We start from the raw sequence: 24,056 nt of genomic DNA on the forward strand, positions 1-24,056 counted from the left end.
GCGCCGGCTGTAAAAACGCTGGGGAAAAAAAAAAAAAAAGATCATTTGATAAAGGTGTTCAGAAAAGGATTGAGATAATAATTTGCAAGTGACCTAGAAATGAATAATAAATTACTTTTCCTGATATGCTCAAAAAATAAGTCTGCTACAGATCTGTGAACCCACTAAGACTTATAGATGAGATATTATATCTTAAAAGCTAAATTCTTTATTTACATCTGAGTACACTCAAGAAGAACACAGTGAGGCTTTCCACATGATAATCCTTTTTGATAGATGCCTTTGTTTAAGCTGGAATGGAATTTTTTTCTTCACAGTGTCTAGCATGATGCTATTCCTTTGGTTCTAGGAGAAAAACAATGCTGATAATGCACTGATGTTTACAGTTGCTGCTAAGCAGTGTTGTACAGAGCTAAGGCCATTCTTAGAAAAGGGCCCAAGGATCTGGGAGGGAACAGAATTAGGACAGCTGCTTTAAAGTGGCCAAAGGGGTGTTCCATACCCCTTATGACATCATTCAGAAGAAGTTTTGAAGAGAATGGAATTTCATCTTTCTCTCTGCCGCTGGTTCATCTTTCTCTCTGCCACTGCTTGGAGGGCTAGCTGAGCATTGATTGGGTGGGTGGTGAGCAATTGTTTGTACTTCACTTGTTATATACATTCATATATGTATATATATGTGCATAGTCTTAACTATTATCCTTTTCCTTTTCTCTCTTAGTAGTTTTATCTTCACCCACAAATTTTACTTTCTTTTTTTTTTTTTTTCTGATTCTTTCCCCTATCCCTCTGGGAAAGGGAGGGAGGGAGGGAGCAAATGACTGTGTGGTGCTTATCCACCTGCTGGGTTAAACCACAACAGTAGAGTAAACATTGGAGGATCAGTATGAAATCGAATCGTTGATGGATGAGGTTTTTGAGCAAACGGACAAAAAGGACAAGAAATCCACACACAGATGACTTATACTCAAGAGAGCTAAAGAAATTCAGAGATGAAACATCTGAGTTACTGACATATATGACCAGTCATTTAAATGTCTTGCTAATATACTTGTCTAATGCAATGCCGTTTTTTTAAACAGTATCTCAAAGGAACATCCAGTGAACTACAATTACAAGTTTATATCTGACATTTACTGATGAACTATTCTGAAAAATATTGTTAGGTAGATGGATGGAAAAGGTGTTCTTGGGATTAACCTCTGTATTTTGTGAAAAGAAAAAAAAGGTTTCAAGTGTATTAGTATTCTCTGATTTCAGTAAACATATGGGCAAGAGTGATTTCGCTAGTAGTCATTTTAGACTTCCAGTTTTCTCACCAAAATCTTCTAAGAACTAAGGAACCTGGAAAGTTCTCATATAACTAAATAGTCAGTTGTAAACTAGGTAAATGGAGGGCATGGATAAAATGTAGTTTGCCTGCTGGAAAGAATTTTCTGATGGAGTTTATCAGTCTGTGCTGTAATGGGCTTTTTAGCATATTCACAAATGAACTGAGAAAGAATGCATACTAATGATGAAGAGCTGCAGAGCAATTTCAGAATGCTCTGATAAAACAGCTGATTAACTTCAACGTAGATCAATAGATAATGATACCTTTAAGGGGAGAGTGGGGAGGAGAAAAAAGAATGGTTCTAATTTTACATTTTTACATATTCTTTGACTAGTTGTGAGTTGACTATTACAACTCTAAATCTCATTCTGAGTGGTAATAGATAGCCTTATGAAAAAAGGAGTGCAGTGCTCAGTATGGAATATTATGAACTATTGTGAAAGAAACGGAGAACAAATCAGAAGCTCATTATTTCACTTTGCAAATCCATCATGTACATTCATTGTGAATAGAGTGTGGAATGCCAGTTCCCCAAATTAAAAAGAATATTAACAAATGAGAAAAAGCATTTGGAAAAAAAAAAAGAAAAAAGAAAATGAGAATGTTGTAAAAATGAAGTGTCTGACTTTTTCTTTTAAACAGAAAATACAAGAAAATAACAACAACAACAATAACCACAATAATAATAATAATAATAATAATAATAAACAGAATCACTTTCATGCATAGTCATAGAGTCATAGAACCACCAAGGTTGGAAAAAACCTCCAAAATCATCTAGCCCAACCAACTGAAGAGACCTTCTCCCTCTCTCTCAATTCATCATGTGGAATGAAGTATCAAAAAATAGGATAATTATGTAAACCAGATTAATTCTTCAGAAAAGTGACTTTTTATTATGAAGGCAGAAAGTTTAGATGTATATACACAGAATGCAGGTGATGCTTGTTACTGAGGTGGTGGCTAGGGCAAGTAATCCATGGAGCTGATATAACTGCTGTTCTCTGTAAGGTGTGGATAGGGGATGGAGGACAAACATAATAAAATGTTTTTCAAATTCATGCATTCTAAATAAGAAAGGGAATATTTTCAGTACTTCATTTGCAGATATCCATTAAGAAGTGCTTTATGACTTGAATCAATGACTTGATTCAGTGATAGAGTTCTGGCAAGTGTCCTGGGAAAAGAGAATGTGTACAAACATCTGTACGTTTACAGTAATTCATCTGGGAAACATGGTTTTCTCAGACTGGTGCATGAATTATTATTGGCACTCAAGTTATTTCATTAATAAAAATGACAGAAAGTTGATCTTGAAGTAAGCACTAAGATCTGTATACATAACCTCTTGTTTTAAGGCAACAAGACTTTAACTCTTGAAATCCACTACTACAAATTACAAAGCAGTCTTTGAAAAGAGCCTGAGCTCTAAAATGAAGTGAACCATCAAAAAGTGTAAGCTGTCTCATGTAAAACATCATTCCTTGGAAGAGCCAAATATGGTTTAAATGGACCTCAGATGAATAGTGATGCTGATGCTATTAGGGCTTATGTCATAAGAATACATAACTAAAGCCTTAGAAATGCACTAAAATACAGGCAAAAATAAAGTGGGAAAGTCTATGTGGGGAGCAAAGGAGAAGAAAGACCCTATACAGTAAAAAGAACAGAGTTGCTAGTCCTGGCTGTCCATCTGTTATTCAGTCCTCTGAATAACTAAAAACGTCACTGTAAAATCAAATCCATATGGCCTAAGCATCGTCTGCTTTAATAATAACTCCTGCTGGGAAATTAGCCTGTTTGTAGAGACATGAGAGCTCAGATATATATATAGGAGTGTGAAGAGAATAAAGATCCTCCTGGAGAGGAACACAGAGTCCAACTAAGGGTACTTGAGCTACAGATGGACAAAGCAAATCTTGGAACTTGATTTACTTCCTGCTCCCACTTATTTATATATGTATTATTATTATTATTGCATGTTTTCATAGTCAGAATGCCAAGCAGGTGTGTAGAAACAGAGAAAAATGAAAATCTCAGCATTTTGGTGTTCAGGAGAGACATATAATTCATAAAAATCAATGCTGTGTTATGATGTTATGGTGTTGAATGATTCTTTTCTGAGGAAACAGAAGTATGTTGAAAAAGATAGCCTTCCTGATATATCGAAGTGTACTGAAGAGAAGTAGACATTTTCTTCCCTGTATTAAATAACCAGCCTTTTGCTAAGGATAGAAAATGACTTGAGTCTCTTGGGGAACCTACTGATTAGAGACAAATCCCATGGCCTCTACAACTATTTTGTAGTGTATGTGTACACACATTTTGTGTAGTGATGACTTATCCCTGCATGATTGTATCAAAGGAAACCTCCAAACATTTTGTGGATATATATATATTTTTTTTCCTCAAGAAAGGAAGATATAAGCAACAATAGCCTCAACTGACTTTCTCAAGCTTCTCCAAGTCCCTCTGAATGGCAGAACATCCATCTGGTTTATGAATCACACCTCCCAGATTTTATCATCAGCAACTATGCTAAGGTTACACTCTGTCCTATCATCTAGATCATCGATGAAGATGTGAGATAATACAGAGCTCAGTACTGACCCCTGACATACACCCATTACCACTAGTGACTCATCTGTAGCTGACTTTATGTACCTGATCACCACTATTTGAGCCCAGCTTGTCAGTTTTTAATTCAGTATCAACTGCTTGCCCCTTCATGCAGTGAGATGGCAATTTCATTTTGGAAGGCTATCAGGTTGATCAGGCATAATTTTTTCTTCATAAATCCAGGCTTTTTTCTTTCTGGTCGTTTATACTCTGGGAAATGTCTTCCAGAATTTGTTTTTCTATCACCTTTCCAGAGACTGGAGTGAAACTAACTAATCTGTACTTAGGAGTGACATTTGCTTTCTTCTGAATTTCACTGATCTCTCCTTTGAGAGTTCACAGTAGCATCAGCCAACTCCCTCAGCACTCATGGGTGCATCCCATCAGAAGCCATGGACCTCTGTATGTCTGATTTCACTATCTTGATCCTCTCCCACCAAGGATAGGTCTTTTTTAATCCATATTTTCCAATGGTTATTTTCAGGAATAACCTGAGGGTTATTCCTGCCTCTGGGCAGGAACTTCATGATATTCTTCTCTGCCCATATGTCTAGTCTGTTGAGATCTCTCTGAACAGTGGTGCATTCAATCACTCAACTCAATTTGGTATCATCAGGAAAATCAATGAGGGTGCACTCTATCCCTTCATCCATATAATTGATTAATAATCTGAACATGACTGGATCCAGTACAGATCCCTGGGTAGCACTGCAAGCTACAGTACTCCAACCAGACTCAGTGCCACTTATCACAACATTCAGAGCTCTTCCAGTCAGCCAGTTCTCAATCCACCTTGCTGTCCACTCATCTAATCCATATTTTCTGAGTTTACCTATGAGGATGTTATGGGAGACAATGTCAAAATTGCTGAAGTCCATGGTAATGACATCCACTGCTTTCCTCTCATCTACTTGACCAGCCATTCTGTCATAGAAGACTACTACATTGGTTAAGCATTATTTCTGTTTGGGTTTAGTCAGGAGCTCCTTGTTTATTCATGCAAGCCTACCATCATTATCTGACTTTCTGCATGTGGGAATGCACCACTGTTGAGCTTGGAGGATAGGATTATTGAAGAAGAATCATTCTGAAAGCATTTGTAAGTTTGATCGGAAGGAGCAAGGGAGAGTCTTAGAACAGTAAATAGTGCAGGAATAGAACTGTTTTAAAGTTAGACATAAATGCCTGGCTTGAATGGAAATAATACAGGATTAATTTTTTTGCTTTCATTTCTGTCTGCACACAGAAATATATTGGTCTGTGGAAAAACGTTAACTGAAATGATCTGCAAAAACAGATCCAAACTTATCTGTGATGCCTTGGCTCTGGACAAAAAGCATGCAAGTGTAGGGTTGTTGGAAATTTAAATGCACTCTAGAAAATCATCTTGATCCTACTGCATTTTTCTAGGTATGGTGTACTTACAGAATGGTCTCCAGGTAAATGCCTGTGCCTTCAATCTAAACAAGTGCAGCTTTCTAAGATGCAAGATAACCTCAGTGTTATATAACAATATAATTAAAACTTCTGATTGCCATTTTCTCGTAGAGAACAATCATTGCCTCTTTTGCAGATGTATGTAAGACAGCATGCAAAACTGTATTTCACTTTGCATTAATAGGGAAGATAAAATATTTTACATGTGTTGTGGCATTTTAAGAGATAGCAAGGAAAGAATAACCTCTAACATTTTGTCTTATGCTGATCTTTGGTGTTCAGCTGCTGAAGTTTGGGAAGGAAGGCTTTTTTCTTTCTTTTTTTTTAAAAAAAATTTGACTGCACTGTGCTTTGACATCACTTCAAGATGAGAGAGATAAGAGGTATCAAATATGGCAAGGAAAACACAAGAGGTCTTTCTGAATAAAAAATATTTGCCTTTTATGTTATGATTGCGATTTTAATAGATAAATGAATTCAGAAAAGAAAGTTGAAAATAGATATAATATTCTTCATAATATGCTTCAGTGAAAGTGTTAGGAGTTTAGGGAACTGAATACAGGAGTAAGTTCATTTTGGGTATGCTGTTTCAGTTCAAACTCATTCTTTGGTTGAAGCCTTATGATCGTTAAAGATTTTTCATACTTATATTTTCCATTAAATTCCATTCTTGTAAGCTTGATATTAATGGTGGCTATGAGGCAGCCATTTCTATCATTATTCAAAATGAAAGTTGCATAAAGGAGTACAGGATATGCCAGTAAGAGGAGGTAATGGTCTGTTTTGTTTTATCTTATTGTTTTTGCACCTTGCAATTTCCTCAGCCATCAGACTAGCCAAAAAAAAGTGTGAGTCCAAAAATCAGGAAGAGATGGAGAAGTAATTTGATGCTGTTGGGCTTATATATTTTGGCAACAGACTGTGAAAATGTGCAAGAATGTTTGCAAGTGGTTTGAATGAGTATGTGGAAAGATGTGGATCTAAGGTACCTTTTAAAAAATAAAATAAAACACTTTTAACACAGAAGAGCTTTTTATGTTTCCCTGATGTGAAAATTATTAGCAGCTACAGGCAGTCCGCATCTGGGAATTTGGAGCCTACTGTCTGGTCTTTCAATCAGATTATTTGGTGATACTAGAGGGAACTAATGTTACTTTGAGGAATTGTGCTTAGCTTATGACAACAAAAGACTGAATCAGCAGCATGTGGCTAACAGCTCACAGACATCTGTTGTAAGCCATTTTCCGGAGGAATTAATTTTTTTTTTGTTGAATATATGTTCCAAATCTTTCTCTCTCTAATGCAGGCACTTGCAGGAAATTAGATAAGGAAAAAATAAATACTGTATCAAAATTTCAACATTAAGTTGACAGAAAAGGAAAAACCTTAGTCTTGGCCTTTTACATTGCTTTCATAATTCTTAAGAAGGACTGATGATCTATCGGTTCTGAACTTTTTGAGGAGAAGCTAGAGATGAGAGGGATTAGGTCTTGCCTGCTCTATTTTTATCCCTAAAAGTAAGTGTGGATGTGACATAATTAACTGATGTGATCTAGCAGCTTTAGGTTGCTCCTGGGAATGAAGCAGCTGTGTATTTGGTAACAAGGCCTGGTGGCCAGGTGTACAATCTTCCCTTGGTGGTGGATTTCTCCAGTGTTTTGGAATTGTCAAAGCATTTCCAATTCTGTTTCTTTTCTAGTTCGAGTTTGAAATAGACAAAGGACAGAAGAAAAAGTATAAACAGAATTTTGAAAGAGCCTGGATAACATATTAGGGCTTATTCACTGGTCCCTTTTTGACTGTGGTTGTGCTGGCCTGAGAAATTACCCCAGTGCTCTGTCACTGCCTTCTGCTGGGATTCACCATCTGCTGTGATTCTCTGGATGAACCGTGTGTGCTTACTCACTAACTTGTTCTTTAATTAAAATTATATGGGCTGAGCTAAATTGTAGCCTCGAGACTATAGGTTTTCACTACTGAGTGACTTTGATTCTTGCAGTAGCTCACACAAATATTTTGCATGGCAGATCAGAGAACGCAGTGATTTCTGAGCATGACTGCATAGTAAGATGTCATCCGTGTCTATGCTTGTGTTTCTAGTAGGCAACTTGCATCTCAACTCTTGTAGACATGACAATGTGTTTATGTCCAGGTGTATTTATCTTCTGTCCAGCTCAGAGACAACATGTATTAGTAAGTGTATACAGCTACAGTCATCCAGTTTACATGGATCTGTCTTTTAAGTGTTCTTTTAGCAGCTGACTACCTAGCAGAGGAGGAGCTATGGAACTGCACAGACAACTTTGAAGTTATACAATTAATTCCTATTTGGGATGAGACTGGTGTGGTCATTTTTGTCCATATTATGATTTAGTCATTCTGTTCTTGCATTAGTGAGTATTCAGAATTACAAAGTTCCCATTGGAAGATACAGTATCACAGCTTTTTAAAATCCTTCAGGGTGTTTCATACCATCTTCCCTTAGACACTTAAAGTATGCATTTGAAAATCCAGAGTATCACTGTGTATTCCATTGTTCCACGCAAAATAAGAATTTCAGGCTCCTAACAAGTAATATTTAATTAGAAGAACCATAGAGTATAGGATAGTTGCCCAAACATGAGGTTTAAGTACTACTTCTGATATCTTGGGCAGCTTGTCTTCAGAGAGATGCAAAGCTTCTCCAGTCTCTGGTCTGTATCTGCCATGCTGGTATCGTGGATACCTAAAATGTTTAAAACAGCACTTGTTGCCTCTGTTTAGATCTCCACCCATAATGTCACTGATTTTGGTGGAAATCTTCAAAGGAAAAAGATCCTGCAGAAAAATAGGCTACTAGTGATCAGTGATGAAGGCATATAAATGACTTAAAATCTGAAACATAAAAAAAAATATCTTTAATAAGAATAAAAAAATGCATCTTCAGAAATTTGAGGTTTGTATGTTTGTGGGAATAACACAATTTAAATGACCCAAATGTTTATAAGATAGACTGGATGATTGTAATTGATATTTTTCATGTACAAGAAGATCTCCAAATAGCTCTGCTTTCCATCAGAGAGAATGTAACTGGCTTGAAATTTCTGTGCTGCTAAAGAGAGCCGTCTCCATTCATGGCTTCTGTGACTCTTGTCTTCTGCTTTATTTAGAAAAGCAGTTACACAAGTGTGGAACACTCACAGAAATAAGAATGATATTCAGTAGAAGCAGGAACTCACTATAGCTGAAAATGACCAGAGCATGGATACAAAGTACTAGTTGTCTTTCATAAGTTTAAAAACCTGCACTGGCAAAGAGATAGTCTGGAGAAATAGAAAGTGTCTTCTGTCTTGGACTTCAAGAATTCTGGGAACCATGAAGTAGCATTTACAGTGGGAAATGTATCTGCACAGTGAAACACCAAAAGTGTATTTGCTGGGGTTGGGGCACAGAAAGGTCTCTTTTTCTGCTTCTTGGCTAGTGATAGTGTGCAGCTCGAGATATTGCAGGCATATGTTTTTAGGTACTTCAGAATGCTCAATGGCATCTTATGACCTCTTTTGCAGAGTTTTCATATTTTTCACTTTGAAGTTACATTTCTTGATGCTTCTTTAATAGCTGGCAGCTGCGAGTTCCCAGATCATTCCCCTGTATTGCTACCATCGTTATCTTCTGGGTAGCAAAACTTCAGCTTATGTCCCTGCAGATGTTTAGCAGGTCTGCAGTCTCTGAGTCTACAGGCTACTCTGGTTTACCGTTTGACATTGTTATTATTTTCTTTTTTCATAGTAAACTACATAGTCAACTCATGAGAGGGCTGCTTTGTAGCTGAACAGATTGGGATTTTACTGTATACCATCAAAAGAGCATTCTGATTTTACAAGGCATTTTTGAGTTCAGGAAGGTGCAAGAACAGTGCTAGAACACTGCATTGGGTAGAAGATTAGATCATGGCATGGCTCATGATCATGTCTGCATCTCTCATCTGCTGGTTCAAGGTGATTGTTTTATTATTCACTGGAGCTTCAGCATATTTATGTGTTTAAGTTAACTATTGGGATATGCTGCTCCCACAAAACAGAGAGAGAAAATCAAACTGACACGCTTTCTGAAGTGTACCTGTGAACTTTGGTCCATTGCTGAATAAAAAACAATGGCAGCAATTAAGCTGCTGTCAACTCTGTTCCAACTTGCATTGAAAGAGGATTAGAGTGAAGAAAAGAAATACTGTCCTTGGGAAATTGATTAAGGATGCTGATTATCCCAATTTTTTTATGAAAATTGAGCACAACAAAACAGTGATATGATGATGAATTAAGAAAGTGATAAATTCTCCTCTGTTTATATAAAAAAATGTTTCTCAAACAATATAAAGTATGCTCCATCACAAGTCCACATTGTGAGGCATGTTTCTTAATGTTTCTAGTACGTTTTTAGTTTCATGGAGATGATCTTAAATTACTTTTTTTTTTTTTTTTTTTTTTTTTTAGAAAACAACTGCATGGGAAATGACAAGCAACATGTCTAAATGTTGTAATTCTATTTAAGTCTTATAAATATTTTTGAGAAAATATTTGACTTAATAAGTTAACGGGAAAGGTGAATAGCAAATGTAAATAACTAAATAACTAAATAACTTCAGCAATGATGTGTGAATATGCACTTGAAATTAGTCTGATCAGTGTCTGCTGTTTTGTAAACTACTTAGTTTGCAACTATTTATGTGGCCTTGTTTAATATAGTTATAGTGAGCAAAAGTAGCTAAACTTAATTTTCTATGGAAAATATGGAAAGTGAAGGGCACGTGGATTACAGTGATCACTGTGATGATTCTTGTGCTTTTATCCACATGAATATTTCTGTTTTTTTCACTTGAATAAGCAAATGTAATGGGATGAAAAGCATTCTCCCTATTCTCTTCAGTTTGTTTGTCTACTAATAAATGCTTTCTATCTTCCTATAAGACCTCTGTTTGAAAATAACACTGAGTAGTTACACTTTCTTTCCATCTTCTCTTTGCCCATTTTTTTTTTTTTTCTTTAGCACACCATTGCATATGCTTATATCCTATGAGCTTTTGTGTTTGCCAAGGATATATGCAAGTGTGTGAACAGTGCCTGATAGAGGGAGTTGAGAGTTTTTGGCTTCGTGGTCGAGTGACAGGAGAAACAAGTAAATGTTTTTTTCCTAAAGAAAAAAAATTGTCTGTCCCAGAGCCTGAAATATTTCTTACTGTCTTTTGTATAGATATTCAGGACTTCATTTTCTGATTTCACAAGATGTCTTAAAAATCCCTGAATGGCATTTGTTTCCACTAAGCAAGACAAATAAGTCATCATGTTCTTTGCAAAAGCTACTGGTCACCAGAGGTATAACAGTTAAGATGTGAACTGAACATCCCTTGTGTCCAGGGATGATAAACATATCGTCACTAATCTCGTTCTTGTCTGCACTGTGTCTATATGACAGTACCTGTCTTGCTGATTCTTTTCTGTGTGTGTATGTGTGTGTGCATGAGTGAATGAGCGATTTCTCTTTCACTGTGTGCAGATAGCTCAGCAAAATACTACAGACTCCAGAGGTCAGTTGTTTTTGCTATACCATACAGTAAAAGTAATGCAAGCGATTGCTGCATTATTAGCTGTCAAGCTTAAGTAATTAAGAAAAAGCTTTAGGATGAAGAAAGCACATAAAAACTATAAAGTACTTCAAATAAAAGAAATTTCAGATACAACTTAATACAATTCTAATGTTTGGAATAGTCCCTGATTTTAGAACATAACACAACAATTAAGTGCTGGAATCATGATGGCTGTAACATATGCAACTCACTAGACAAAGAGCATTTCAACAGAACATTAATACAAACCTTAAACTAGAAAGCTCTGCCTTTGAAATGCTGAGCCATCAGTACAGATGCTGCTCACACTCCTGAAAAGCCTGTGGAAAACACAGTTGCAATGTCTTTAACTATGGGAGGCAAATTGTTCAGCAATCCAGAGAGAAATAAAGGCATGATAGATGATTTTCTTTTAAATTTTTATGTATTTGAAAAAAAAACCAGACCCAAACAGTTAAATGAATGATTGACTTCCTGTGTTTTTCTCATTCAGTAAGTAAATAAATAATAGAGTGGAGAGGGGGGGAGAGGAGGGAAGGAAGAGAATAATTCATTTGGAAGGGACTTTCAGAGGTCATCTAGTCCAACAGCCTGACACTGCAGGGCTAACCAAAACTTAAAATATATTATTAAGAGTATTGTCCAAATGCCTCTTGAATACTGATGAAAATGAGGAATCAACCACCTCAGTAGGTAGCTTGTTCCTGTGTTTGATCACTCTGAATTTCTCCTGGCACAGCTTTGGGCCATTCTTAGGCATTCTGACATCAGAGGCCAGGGAGAAGAATAAGGCAACTCCCTCTGCACTTTCCCACCTCAAGGAGTTGCAGAGAGCGATGAGGCTGACTCTCAGCATCCTCCAAACTGTAAAACCGAAGTGGCCTTATCCTCTCCTCATAGGACATGCCTTACAGCCCTTTTACAAGCTTTGTTGCTCTCCTCTGGACAATTTCAGGCATCTTAGCATCCTTCTTATGCAGTGGAGCCCAGAACTGCACATAATACTCAAGGTGAGGCTGAATCAAAACTAAATATAGTGGGAGAATTGCCTTTTGATCCCCCACTTATTCTGTTTGATGCACCCTAAAAATAGTTTTTCCTCTTGCCAGCCAGGACACACTGCTAGCTCATGCTGAGATTACTGGCGACAGCAATCCCAGCTCCCTCTCTGCTGAGCTGCTCTCCAGCCACTCATTTTCTAGTCCATGTCTGTGTCCAGCATTACTCTGTCCCAGTTGCAGCACACAGAATTTATCTTTGTTGAATTTCATGCTGTTGCTGATGGCAAAATGCTCCAGTTTATCCAGACCTATCTTCAAGGCTGACCAGTTCATTGTCTTAAAAAAAAGCTTGAGGATGCATTCCAGTCCTGCATCCAGATCTTTCATAAAAATGTGGAGCATAACTAACTCTAGAAGCTAGCCCTGGGGAACACCACTAGGGACCAGTCACCAGGCAGATGTAGAAAATGTCAAAGGTTTATGGGCTGGTTTGGCCTGATTCCATGACTAATGGGGCAGGAGGATTCACGTATCTCAGCTGGGAGAGGAGAAGGTAAAAGGCAGGGAGATGGGCATAAAACAAAACAGCAGCAATGAACTAAGGGAGAAAACTAATTTACAAAATATGATAGCAGAATGCGAGATAACACAATACAATACAATAAAATTGGAATTGAAGCTAATAAATAAAATGCCAAAACTAAAAGCTTTACTATAATGATGAAGGTGAGACATGTAGGGAGCACACACTGCAGTGACAAGCATGTACTACAGCCCTTTGAACTCTATCTTTGAGCCAGTTTATCACCCACCATAGTATGAACCTGTTAATCTCAAAATTGGACAATTTTTCCAGAAGGATATTATGTGGGTCAGTATCAAAGGCCTTGCTAATATCCAGAAAGATTATGTCCACTGCCTTCCCTCTATCCATCTTGTCAAAGAAGAAGATCAAATTACTAAAGCAGTCTTTTATTTATTTATTTTTTTAATGAATTGATGTTGACAATGCCTGATAGGAGCCTGATAATAGCTAAAGAGTTTGGAAACTGTGAATAATCCAGAAATGTCAACAATATGATTTGACCATGATTTAGTTTTATACAGCTTATAAAAAGCCCTGGAAATAGAGAATCCTTTGATTTTTCTTTTATTTTTTTTTTTGTTGTCTCTAAACATACCTTTTCCATGCAAAAAAAAAAAAAAAGAATATTTTTAGTTTTGCTATTTGAAAATGAAGTGATATGAAGTAATGCTCCTGAAAAAAATGTCACTATTTAATAATATGTCACATCTGGACTTTAATGAAATATTAATGTTAAATTATGATAAGAAGAATACTTCTTTCTCATCTTTCTTTTATTTAAAATGTTCAATATTTAATCCTCTATAATAAAGAGATACAGAGTAGACCAAAGTAGAGTTTGATACTGTTTTATTATGTATGATTTTATTATCAGATAAGAGTATTTAAAAATGTTTGGGGTTCTATAGGATCAGATACAGAGTACTTAAAATTACTTAACGCATTCTGTGATAGATCCAGAAATTCAAGAACTTCCTTGGCAAAAAATAATGTGTAAATAAAACCAAAATTTTTAACAGAACCATCATTAACAGAAATGTCTCCATCTCTCTCTCTCTCTCTCTCTCTCTCTCTCTCTTTTTTTTTTTGTTAAAAAGGTGATGCATTGGGTTACATGTAATAAATGGAATGTAGCATGAAAAAATCTAGGCTAAGCTTTATCAAAAAGTTAAGAGAACAGTCTCTGAAACCTGATGAAGTGTATGATTGACAGCTGTATAGAGACAGCTTCACATATGAAGTGATTGCACTAACTGTATCTGTCAGCTGAAGAGGGTGTTCAAATGCTGAGATAAAAAGTGTATTTAGTTGTTATATAATTTCATTTAACTGATATATCCAGTTGGACATTGCTGACTTTACTTGTCACTGCAAAACATAACTGCTAACTACCAACTAAAAGCAGTAATGAAATGTCACAGAATACACAGGAGTGGTACATAGACATTATTTGCCAAATCAAAAAGGATATTTAGTGGTACTGAAAACTATTAAGAGAGAATGCATCTTGGAAAAAGGACTTGGACATATGTGAAGTAGCCACAGGAGCACTTCACAGGAACAGAAAGTTTTTTCAGCATTGGATTGCTAAATAGAATTTAGCCATGAAATGCTATTTCAGTGCATTTTAAGAACTTTGACACAATGTCATGTAATACTCATTTGACACTGGATCTTTGCCCCTAAAAATCTGTGAACTTTTAAGTTCTTGGAGAAGGAATCAGAAGCAAAAACAAATTGTAACCATACAAAAGTAAATTTGTGACAAACCAGGAACCTCACTGTCTCCTCTGAAATGGAGGAGATTATGTCATTTGTATGCAGATTTGACAATGAAGATCTTTCACAGAAGTATGTGCTTTTTTTACTTGAATCCCATATACCTTATCAGAAAGAATGGTTAAGCTCTACAGTCCACCAGAAACTGGTTTAACTTTGATATATCTGAGTGTGATATAGATTCTGCCTCCTCTGTGTATCTGATCTTTCTGCTTTCTAATGCTGAGTCTTAGCCCATAGCCTCTGGGAGTGAAGGGCCAACTTCTTTAGGCTCTGCTTGAGGCAAGTTAACAGAACCCAGCATAACACAAGACTAGTCAGTGATCTGGGCTTAGAAGAACAATAATTCCTTCTTTAAGCAAATCTATGGAGCTGAAAAATATGTTCTGTGTTTGCTGGGAAATGAACACTCTGACTAGAGTCATTGTGGTATCTAGTAAGAGAAACAGAAGTACAGCTGAGATAGTACCTTAAGTGGAAAATATGATATCTCAGTTACCCAAACAAGATGTTTTAAATCTAAAACTGAGTTGAAGAGAGCATCTTTATATTATTTATGTGAAAAAATTACATCATAAACCCACTTTTATATATGGATTTTATTAACTCAAATGCCAAACAGATTTTTTCAAATTATTCTTTCCTCAAAAGTACTTGTATTCACTACGCACATAATTAACCTGCTACCTGCACTCTTCATTAAAGAACATACCAATGAAAATGTTAGATAGATAAGTACCTGGTAACTTTTTCAAAAGCGCTAAAATAGAGTGCACTAGAAGCATCTTGAGTCATCTGAACAGCTTTATATTATAAACAGAGATGAGTAAGTAATTGAGAGTAGGGAGAAACTGAAGACTCTAAGCATATTTCAACAGAATACTGTACTTACGTAATGCAAAAGCTGAAAAAAATCCATTCATTTGCAGGGATTAGCATTAAATGATATGGATGAACATAGGATTTCTGTTTGATGATCAAAAGAAAATGGCAACTTTTTCAGATAAAAGAAGGAAGAAGCTTTGAACTATTTCCTATGTTAATATTTTTGCTTTTATTTTAAACATTTTGTCTCATCAGTGCAGGGTTTTACTCTCTGGGCAGCTTTAAGCTCCCTGAAGAGTCAGAAATGACCAGATGTCCCCTGAGCATGCCTCATCAGCTTCTGTAACTAAAATGACTTTAACAAGGGGAAAAAATAAACCAACACTCCTTTGACTAACACTAGAAAAACAGGCATTAACTTTGCTATGCCTGCCTAATAAATAGCCTTTCTCAGCAGAAGAAAGTCTGTATTCTCAGTAATTCTCAGTCTGGGAGAGTTTGAATTGACAGAAGAGACTGATATTGATGGTACAAAATATTCGTATGTATTATAAAATTGCAAATAAAAAAATTCTAAATAGAAGATGAGTATTTTTATTTTTTAACTCCAGTTCCCTGTTCTCAAAATAAATAGTCTAAAATAGCCTTGACCTAACTTGTGTTCCAAAACAAGAAGTGGAAACTCTTATAAAAGGGCAGTCTGGCTATGGTGCTAACATCAAAGACCCAGAGTATCGATGTAAAGAAACAGGCAAAGGAGAAAAAAAGAATCATTGCTTCCTTGCAGCAGGTTGCAGTGTTGGGTCATTCAGCAGTCAATAATGAAATGGGTAGTGCTCTCAATTGCACATATTTCACTCTTAGTGTAAGCTCTGCCATCCTTCTTGGGGATTAATAGTTATACGAAGTGGCTCCTTCAGCAGTCAAGTACTTTTTCATATGGGCCTTTCTTTTGGTGCCTTCTGGGAGTTAAATGTGTTGGTTGATTAGTTTAAGTCTTCTGGAATTGGGCACAGAAGAAGAATGTCCCATTAAAGGCTAAAATCCTTAAGTTGCTCTTTGTTTTTTGTATGCTCTTTTCCCAGTGTGTGTATCTAAGATGAATCACTTGCTGGTGCTACAATAATAAATCCCACTTGAAACAATAATAGAATAAAATAATAAAGGATGTAACTTTATGAAAGATTAGATACTTATCTTCTCATGGAAATAAAGGCAAGTATGTAAAACGCTGAGTGAAACACTCAGAGAAATACTGGCACTTTTTGCTCTAAACATTTATACTTCCTGGGCTCTGTAACTCCAATTAATTTTGGACGAGGATAATAACAAAGGGAGTGTAAAATTTTTGATGTTCACAGTGTAAGTGACAATTTTTAGCTGTATGCTGGGGCCCAGCAGAATAAAAACAGCTATTTTTTCATTCATAAATACTGATTCACTGTCAAAATGTTATTCTTAGGCATGAACACAGAATCAATGAGTAGGAGAAGAAGGGTGATTTCTACTTCTTTAAACCAAGTCAGTGAGACAGATGTTGAAAAGCCGAATGGAGTTCTGTCCTCACAGTTTAGTTATGGTCATACTTTAAAGGCAGGGTCATGGTGTAAATCAGTTGGTGTAAATGAGCTGCAAAAATGATGTAAAGTCTTTCCAAGGGCAGGCTTAGAAAACTCCAGCTGATGATATGAAAGAAAGGAAAACAAAAGGTGATGGCAACTTGATTGCTACATGTAAGCATTTTTAAGGTGAAAAAACACTGGCTCTTGGAGAGATCTGGGTAGGCATAAAGAGTGACATCTTTAGGAGATGATGCCACACAAGGAGAGTGGTCAAGCACTGAAATATACTTCAACTGCACCCCGACGGATCTTATGATCTAGGGCAAATGTTTCTAAGATTGTTGGGCCAAGTGGAAGATTTGCAGTGCAGCATAGGATAGTTGAAAAATCCATAGTACTTGTTATGTTAAGTCAGAATGAATGATTGAAAGATCCCTTCAGACATTAAACTCCCTGGCTACTTTCCTGTAAGGAGTGCTTTCTCTCTCCATTTTAAATTTTAGACTTCATCTTTGCATCCCCAAAAGACAGCCACAGACCGTATTTCTGCCCTTACTTTAGGTCACAGATTTAAGAATTGGAGACTGCTGTCTTTGAATCCAGGCTATGCTATGTGTATTTTATTGGGTAGGTTTGCCTTAAAAATACCATCTGAGACTAGTGTCCCTTTAACTTCCACTTTGCATTGAGGGAGAAATATGATCTCACTTCAGAGATTGTTTTCATATTACTGTGTTGTGCTTTCAAAACACTGCATTTCAGGTAAAAGGACCTGCTTTTGTTTAGCAGCCCTACTGAGACATCTTCTGCTTTCTATAGTAATCCTATACAAACAGCTTTTTTTTTTTTTTTTTTTTTTTTTAAATCTGAAGCTCAACTTGAAAAACTGGAATGTATTGTCTAGGGAGCCATACCTTAAGGTAAGAGATTTAGAATAACATCATGGAAATTGGAAATACTGTGGCCAATATTTTTTGCTTGGATAGGTGGGAATGAAAGAGAAACTCTGATTAGGGAGACTTACTGTTTAAAGCTTTCTCTAATGTGGTGATGGTTTTTGTTATAAGTTCTCTACAGGATGGTGTTGTAAGGAACATCTAACAGTGTCAAGTCCATCTGCCTTTCTTTCACCCATATTCTGAATTCTCTAGAGGAGAAAGACATCTCAGTAGTGCAAAATGACTGAACCTGGAATTTAAAATTGTGAGCCTCCCTCACTACAGGATCCAAAGAAAAAGCAGATGCTACACACTGTACACATGGCAGAAGTCCTAAAAGTCTTTCAGAGACTTTCAGTAGTTACTATTTTATCATACAACTGTGGAGAACAAAAGGAAAATATTAAATATGTGGATAATTGTCATATATTATCAAAAAACAGTCAGTCAGTGTTACCATTAGTTGACAGATACAGTCTTTCCCCTCTCAGTATGCCTTCTGTCCCCTTACAGTTGGCTTTCTCCAAACCCTGACTCCTGACTTTTCACCTCAGTCTGTGGTTAGTGAGAATGATGGATGAGCCTTGTTAGGCTTGTAAGATGTGCTGATGTGAAAAAAAAATGCCAACAGGCATGCTGTATTTGAATCACATTTTCATAAGAATAATTTAGCTTTAAACAAACAAATAGCTGCATGGACTGAGCAAAAGAAATTTGTGATATATATTTTGGTCCTCTGCCATGCAGTGTTGAATATTGATGTCATATCAGCCAATGGGGAAAAGTGGGCAAGGTCAGAGACTCAAAAGGAAGGAGTGGGATGTAAAGGAAGAAGCATTCAGTATTCCTGTCTGAATCTGAGTTCAGGGAATACAGAGTAGCCTGGTTCAGGAGAAAAATAAAAATTCAGTCCCTAGCAAGGTATTCTGTATGGCCACTCATGTTGTTAATCACATATTTAATATGGAAAATAAAGCATTGAAATAATTAAGTATACTGTGATTTTTTTTTCAAGCAGTTTGAATATGTATTTAATTTGAACTTGTTTCTAACAACACAAGCGTTATGAACTTGTCAGATAAAAGACTTGCAGCTGGCCTACCCAGTTGAGGCTTTTCTTTTTCTTAAATAACCATCAGGGATTTGTTTTGTTGTTGTTAAAGAAAAAATTCTACTAATGTTTTATGGGAAAGTAGAAGAAAGAACTCACTTTCATCATCCGATGGCAGGGTGGAAAAGAGATTTCTAAGGAAAGAGTAATAGGGAAGACAATCTCTTGCTAACATAGTAAGTAGGACTTTTATTTGGGTCTAAGGGGTATAGTTCCAAGGGAATGTCTTTAAACCTGGTTGTTTTCATAAAAGCAGATAGATAAGTAAAATTAATACAATGTTAGAGCTCTTGGTGATATTTGTCCAAGACTCCCTAGGCTTGCACTGATGGGTTTAAATTCAAAATTCCGTGTATTGTACAGCTCATACATACACAGAAACATTTTATTTTGTATTTGTCAGGTCTCATGAGCAAAACAAACCAGTGCACACATGAGTTTGCAGACAATACTAAGAGAGAAGATGACACCTCTACCTTGAGAGCAGAAAGGCTTTACAGAGAGATTTCTATAGGTTAGGCTGTTGGGCAACTACCAACTCTATGAAATTTAACAAGAACTGCTGCTGGATTCTGCACCTGGAACTGTGTAGTGCTAGGATGGGGGACAAGTGACTTGTGCGCAGCCCTGCAGAGGGGGATCTGGGGATTTTGGCTGATGATAAGCTCAGTGTGAGCAGTCAGTGTGAACTAGTGGCTGGAAGGGTCAGTCATATCCTGGAGTACACTAAGCAGAGAATAGCTAACTAGTTGAAAGTAGCGATTGTCCTGCTATACTCAGCACTACCACTCTAGTGCACTGTGCAGTTTTAGACCCCGTGGTATAAGAATATAATAAATATTAGTATGCCCAAAGGATGGCAAAAAAAAAAAAAAAAAAAAAGAAAGCAGGGAAAGGACTGGTGAGCATGAGGAGCAGCTGAGGTCCCTTCGTTTGTTCAGTGCAGAGCAGAGGAGCTGAGGGGTGGCCTCATAGTGGCTGCAGCTCCTCACAGGGAGTGGAAAGGCAGCGCTGAGCTCTGCTCTGTAGGGACAGCACAAAAAAGTTCTGATTCAGTGTTAGGACCAACAATTCACCACCCTATGAAAAAAAAAGCAAAACTCTACAGGGAGTTGCTTCACTTCACTCAAAGCTTGTAGGAGAACTGTTAGGTAACAGAAAGAAAATGAAAATTGCATATCGAAGTATGACAGCAGTTGAAGGATAATATTTTTCAAGTGTCTTGATTTGGCACATGTACTGCGACTTCTAACAATTGGTATATCTTGTGCCATACTGGCTGTAAGACAAAATGAGTTAAGTCTCATGAACTGGAGAGGTGACATCATCCTATCTCCAGACAGTCTCAGGCGCACCTTAGGTCACATAAGAAACAATACCAGCAGTTGTGAAGTTAGAAAGAATTGGAAGCGTTGAAGTAAGAAGCCACAAAAATAGCTTGTGTGCTGAGGAAAGTGAGTTATGATGGGAGTTCTAAGGAACTCAATCTACTAATTTTTCTAAAAAGACTCAAATGTGACACAATTATAATGCCAAAATACCTTCAAGATGAAAAAATTATGTGCTCTGTAATTTAAGAGAGAAAAGATTAATGACAGAAAGTTAAAGGCATATGAATTTGAATAAGAAATTAAGCCTAATTTTTAACAGTGAGGGTACAGAAAGATTTACATAGATTAGCAGTGGAATAGATGATTTCTACACCTTATGAGGTCTTCAAATCAATACTGATGTCTTTCCAAAATGATTGATTTAGCAAACAGGTTTTGGAACTACAAGTAAAGGGAACTGAATGAAATCTAAAGGTTTCTGTTACATAGAACACAATAAATGAAGTAATGTTCTTCCTGACCTTAGTTTATCTTAATTTATTAAAGGTAAGTGCTAGAGAGCAGACAAAGCATTTTTCTGAACTACTGGATATTTCTATTCTTATATCTGACATTTTGTACAACTATTGTTTTCTTATGATCCTCAGTGAGCATATTAAACTTTATGATGTCATCTAGCATTTTTAAAATAATTGGCTATATGATTTTAACACTTCATTTCCTTAGTTTAATAGAATTTAAATGTCTTTTCTCTTTAGTGTGGTCTTGTCTGCTTGACTTTTGCTGACCAATCCCTGAACTGGAGCATAGCATGGCCATTTTGGAAAGAAAGCTCTAAGCTGCTAAAGAGAAACAAGATACTTTGCTACCACCTGGGGAGGTAACTACATGGTCACTGATGATGACCATTGAGTCACCTCCCTTAGGTGAGGAGTGAAGCATCTTTTGTTCACTGGGCTAGAGTGTGCAGTGGACTTTTGCAGTGGACTCTGACTGTGCTTCTGTCTGACCCTACTAAGAGGTTTTACTGTAAAAACAGAGTGAGGGGCAAACAGTGGCTGTTAAATATAGAGTGTATATTCCTTTTAAATATTCTGAGTATGATAAAATACCATTCCTCTTTCTGATAAACATCACTATGTACACATTCCAGCATTTTGTAGGTAGTAAAGTTGTTTTTCTCTTAATATTAGTGTTGTTTGATTCTGTGGGTTTTGACATCTCTATTCTTTTGTCTGACATATCTGTCCACTGACTTGTAAAAAAAAAAAAAAATCAATATTGTTTTCCCTGGCACTTTCTCTGCAGTTGAGTTGATTTATTATCACAGTTCCCTTTCTCCTATTTTTATCAGTGTGTTTCTCTTGCTTTAGGGTTGAGTACCTGATAACATCAGAGGGTAGAAGACACACAGAGAGTTTCTGTGACCTTATCCCCTACGTGATCTTGTCCAGTGTGACGGTGAGCCATGGCTATAAAGTGAACAATGATATTATCTGAGTTGTATGATCAGATTTATGCTCTATTATGTTTGAAATAAAAACAAACTAGAACCAATGAACCAAATTTAGATTTACATTTAAACTGTACTTGTAGGGTATCTCAGTGACAGAGAGTAAATCTCCATGGACTTAATTCATCTGCAATGTAGTGTATACTGGAAGAATCACACGGTCAATAATCATCATAGGATTTAAACCGAGCATAAATGTGAGCTTGTTGCAGCTTCATTACTACTGTTTCTCTTAACCAATTATATCAAGATTGTATTTAAGAATCGCAGTAGAAGATCAGCTTGATATTGTCCTAAACACTGTGAACATGTAAGAAAAGTAAAGTTCAGAGACAGTATTTCAGAATAGATGCAACTAAAGGTTGCAGTAAGTGTGCTGAGTCTGTTGACAAGTTTCAACTCAGTAATGCAAACAGAAGCCAATTTTACACAGGGGCACTAAAGGAAAATAAGTTGACTAAGTTTATTAAACCTGTGTCTTATGTGGCTACAGTGTATTTGAACCGCGTTATTCTTGGAGAAGAACATTCTCATGTTATGACTTCTGCTTGTTGACTTTCTTTCCCTGCAAACCACCTCAGCAATTTCAGATTACTCCTCCTTTTGCCACTGGGAACTGCCATTATCTGTAGACATCACGAGAGAAATATATTTGAAGGAAAACTGCAAAGGAGGATTTTGTGAAGGTTTTATTACTGGTGAGAAGCAGCAATGAGGAAATGACAAGTGCTTGATAGAGAAATGTGCATGTGTATGCGTGTGGCTGCAGGGTTTGAAAGACCAAAGATGGAATTTGACAGTGAAGTGAAATCTACTATCTAATAGCTAGAGCAGGATAGTAGAATGAAATCTAATGAGAAAGACAAAATAATTTGTTAACTCAAATAGCGGAAAATATGAATAAATGTGATGGTATAGTTAGAGAAATGAAGGAGGAGGCTGTTTCAGCAGTTAGTAGACAGTGTGGTTTGGAGGCCTGCCTCTGGCTAGACTAATCAAAGGAAAGGATTCAAGTTAAAAATGTGAGAAATATTGTGTTGGAAACCATGCCCTGACCTTGCACTACTCTTGTCTTTCCTGCAGGGACTCAGAAAGGTTTGGCAGTGGGACAATAAAAGTTGCAATAGAGGGAGAAAGTAGAGATGGAGGAGCAGTGTTATTCCCTGATGCTGCTGCTCTAATTCAGTTTTTCTTAAGAACGTCAGAAGACTCAAGCTTCCTTCAGCTCTGGATGGAAAAAGTCCTGTAGTCATGTTTTGCTTTGTTTTTTTTCCCCTCACTTGGAGCAGTGATGGGACAAGAGAAAGAAAGGAGAACTTCATGGCTTTATCTTTTTTTCCTGTTTTCTTCCATTCGACACAGAGAAAAACCAACTCCCTCATCTTCTGCTGTTTTTAGAAGGCAGTAGGTTTGCAGACAGTTTGAAGTTGGAATAGGATTAGATCTTGAGGTGAAAGAACAAGCCCCTCTGGAGCTTAGGGTTTCATACATAACTTCAAAGCAAAACTAAACATTGCTGTGGAACTACAGTGAGGCTGGATTTATTTATTCACCAGATGTGTGTTTCTGGAATTCCTATATTTTGGTGGTACTTCTCAGAACAACCAGTTTATTCAATTGGACATACAGCTAGTTCCTAGCAATCCAGAAATAATCACATTAGTGTCAAAGTACATTCTCTTGCATATGTATATTTCCTTGACCTTATTACCTTTATTAATTGATGCATTTTTGTAAAGAGAGATGTTAAATCATTAACATATTTTACTTTCAAAAGATTTATACTCATCAACATAAATTTTATTATCACAAAAAAACTCTTTTCTTAAGAATCCAGCCATGGGTAGATTTACTTTTTCTACTCTCTGTGAACTCTGTTAAGATACCATCAGAACTTAGTATTTGATTTTCCTCTATTCTTTGGAACATGAATGCAACTCAATGCACACAATGATCTAGATAGATCCTTAATCAGCTCTTTTACACATCTGAAATCAATTATTTACAGACTTGTTGAAATGAGATGTGTAGTTTTAGCAGCTCTTTTTTAACATATTGCTCATGTATGCTGGTGTGCAGAGTATTTATTCACCATCATACAGTGTTTTCATCCATCCTTTCTCCAGATACTGAGCTATAATTTTCTAGAGGCTTGCAATATTGTGAGAGTCTTAGTTTTGGAAAAATATCCATTTAATAGGTCCACTGCTCTGGCACAGTGATAGAGCTGTTTTGCTTCCCTTCTCTTATCAGTTTTCAACAGTTCCTACACTCTGATTTGTATTTACTGACAGCTTTTTATTTCTTTAATTGTCAGCAGTGCTTTCATAGGTACTATGCTGCTATATTTTTATCCAGTAAATGCATCTTTTGGTTACTTCAGGTAACGTTTTTCACAGAATCAAACAATACTTGAGTTTGG

At 36.5% G+C, this 24,056-nt stretch overlaps 1 long non-coding RNA gene across 2 annotated transcripts in view; it reads left to right on the forward strand.

The window, feature by feature from the left end:
- Nucleotides 1-531: 531 nt before the first annotated feature.
- Nucleotides 532-24,056, forward strand: part of LOC116226537 (uncharacterized) — a 33,513-nt gene continuing 9,988 nt past the window's right edge. Inside the window, exons 1-3 of one of the 2 annotated variants that reach the window (XR_004166348.2) lie at nucleotides 532-618; nucleotides 21,495-21,582; nucleotides 22,718-23,140. This is a non-coding gene — a long non-coding RNA (uncharacterized LOC116226537). Of the gene's footprint in view, nucleotides 619-21,494; nucleotides 21,583-22,717; nucleotides 23,141-24,056 lie in introns of those variants that run through there. The other variant, XR_004166347.2, reaches the window with a different exon arrangement.

This window comes from Phasianus colchicus, chromosome 3, assembly GCF_987193195.1.
Source record: "Phasianus colchicus chromosome 3, bPhaCol1.hap1.1, whole genome shotgun sequence".
Taxonomy (NCBI): Eukaryota; Metazoa; Chordata; class Aves; order Galliformes; family Phasianidae; genus Phasianus; species Phasianus colchicus.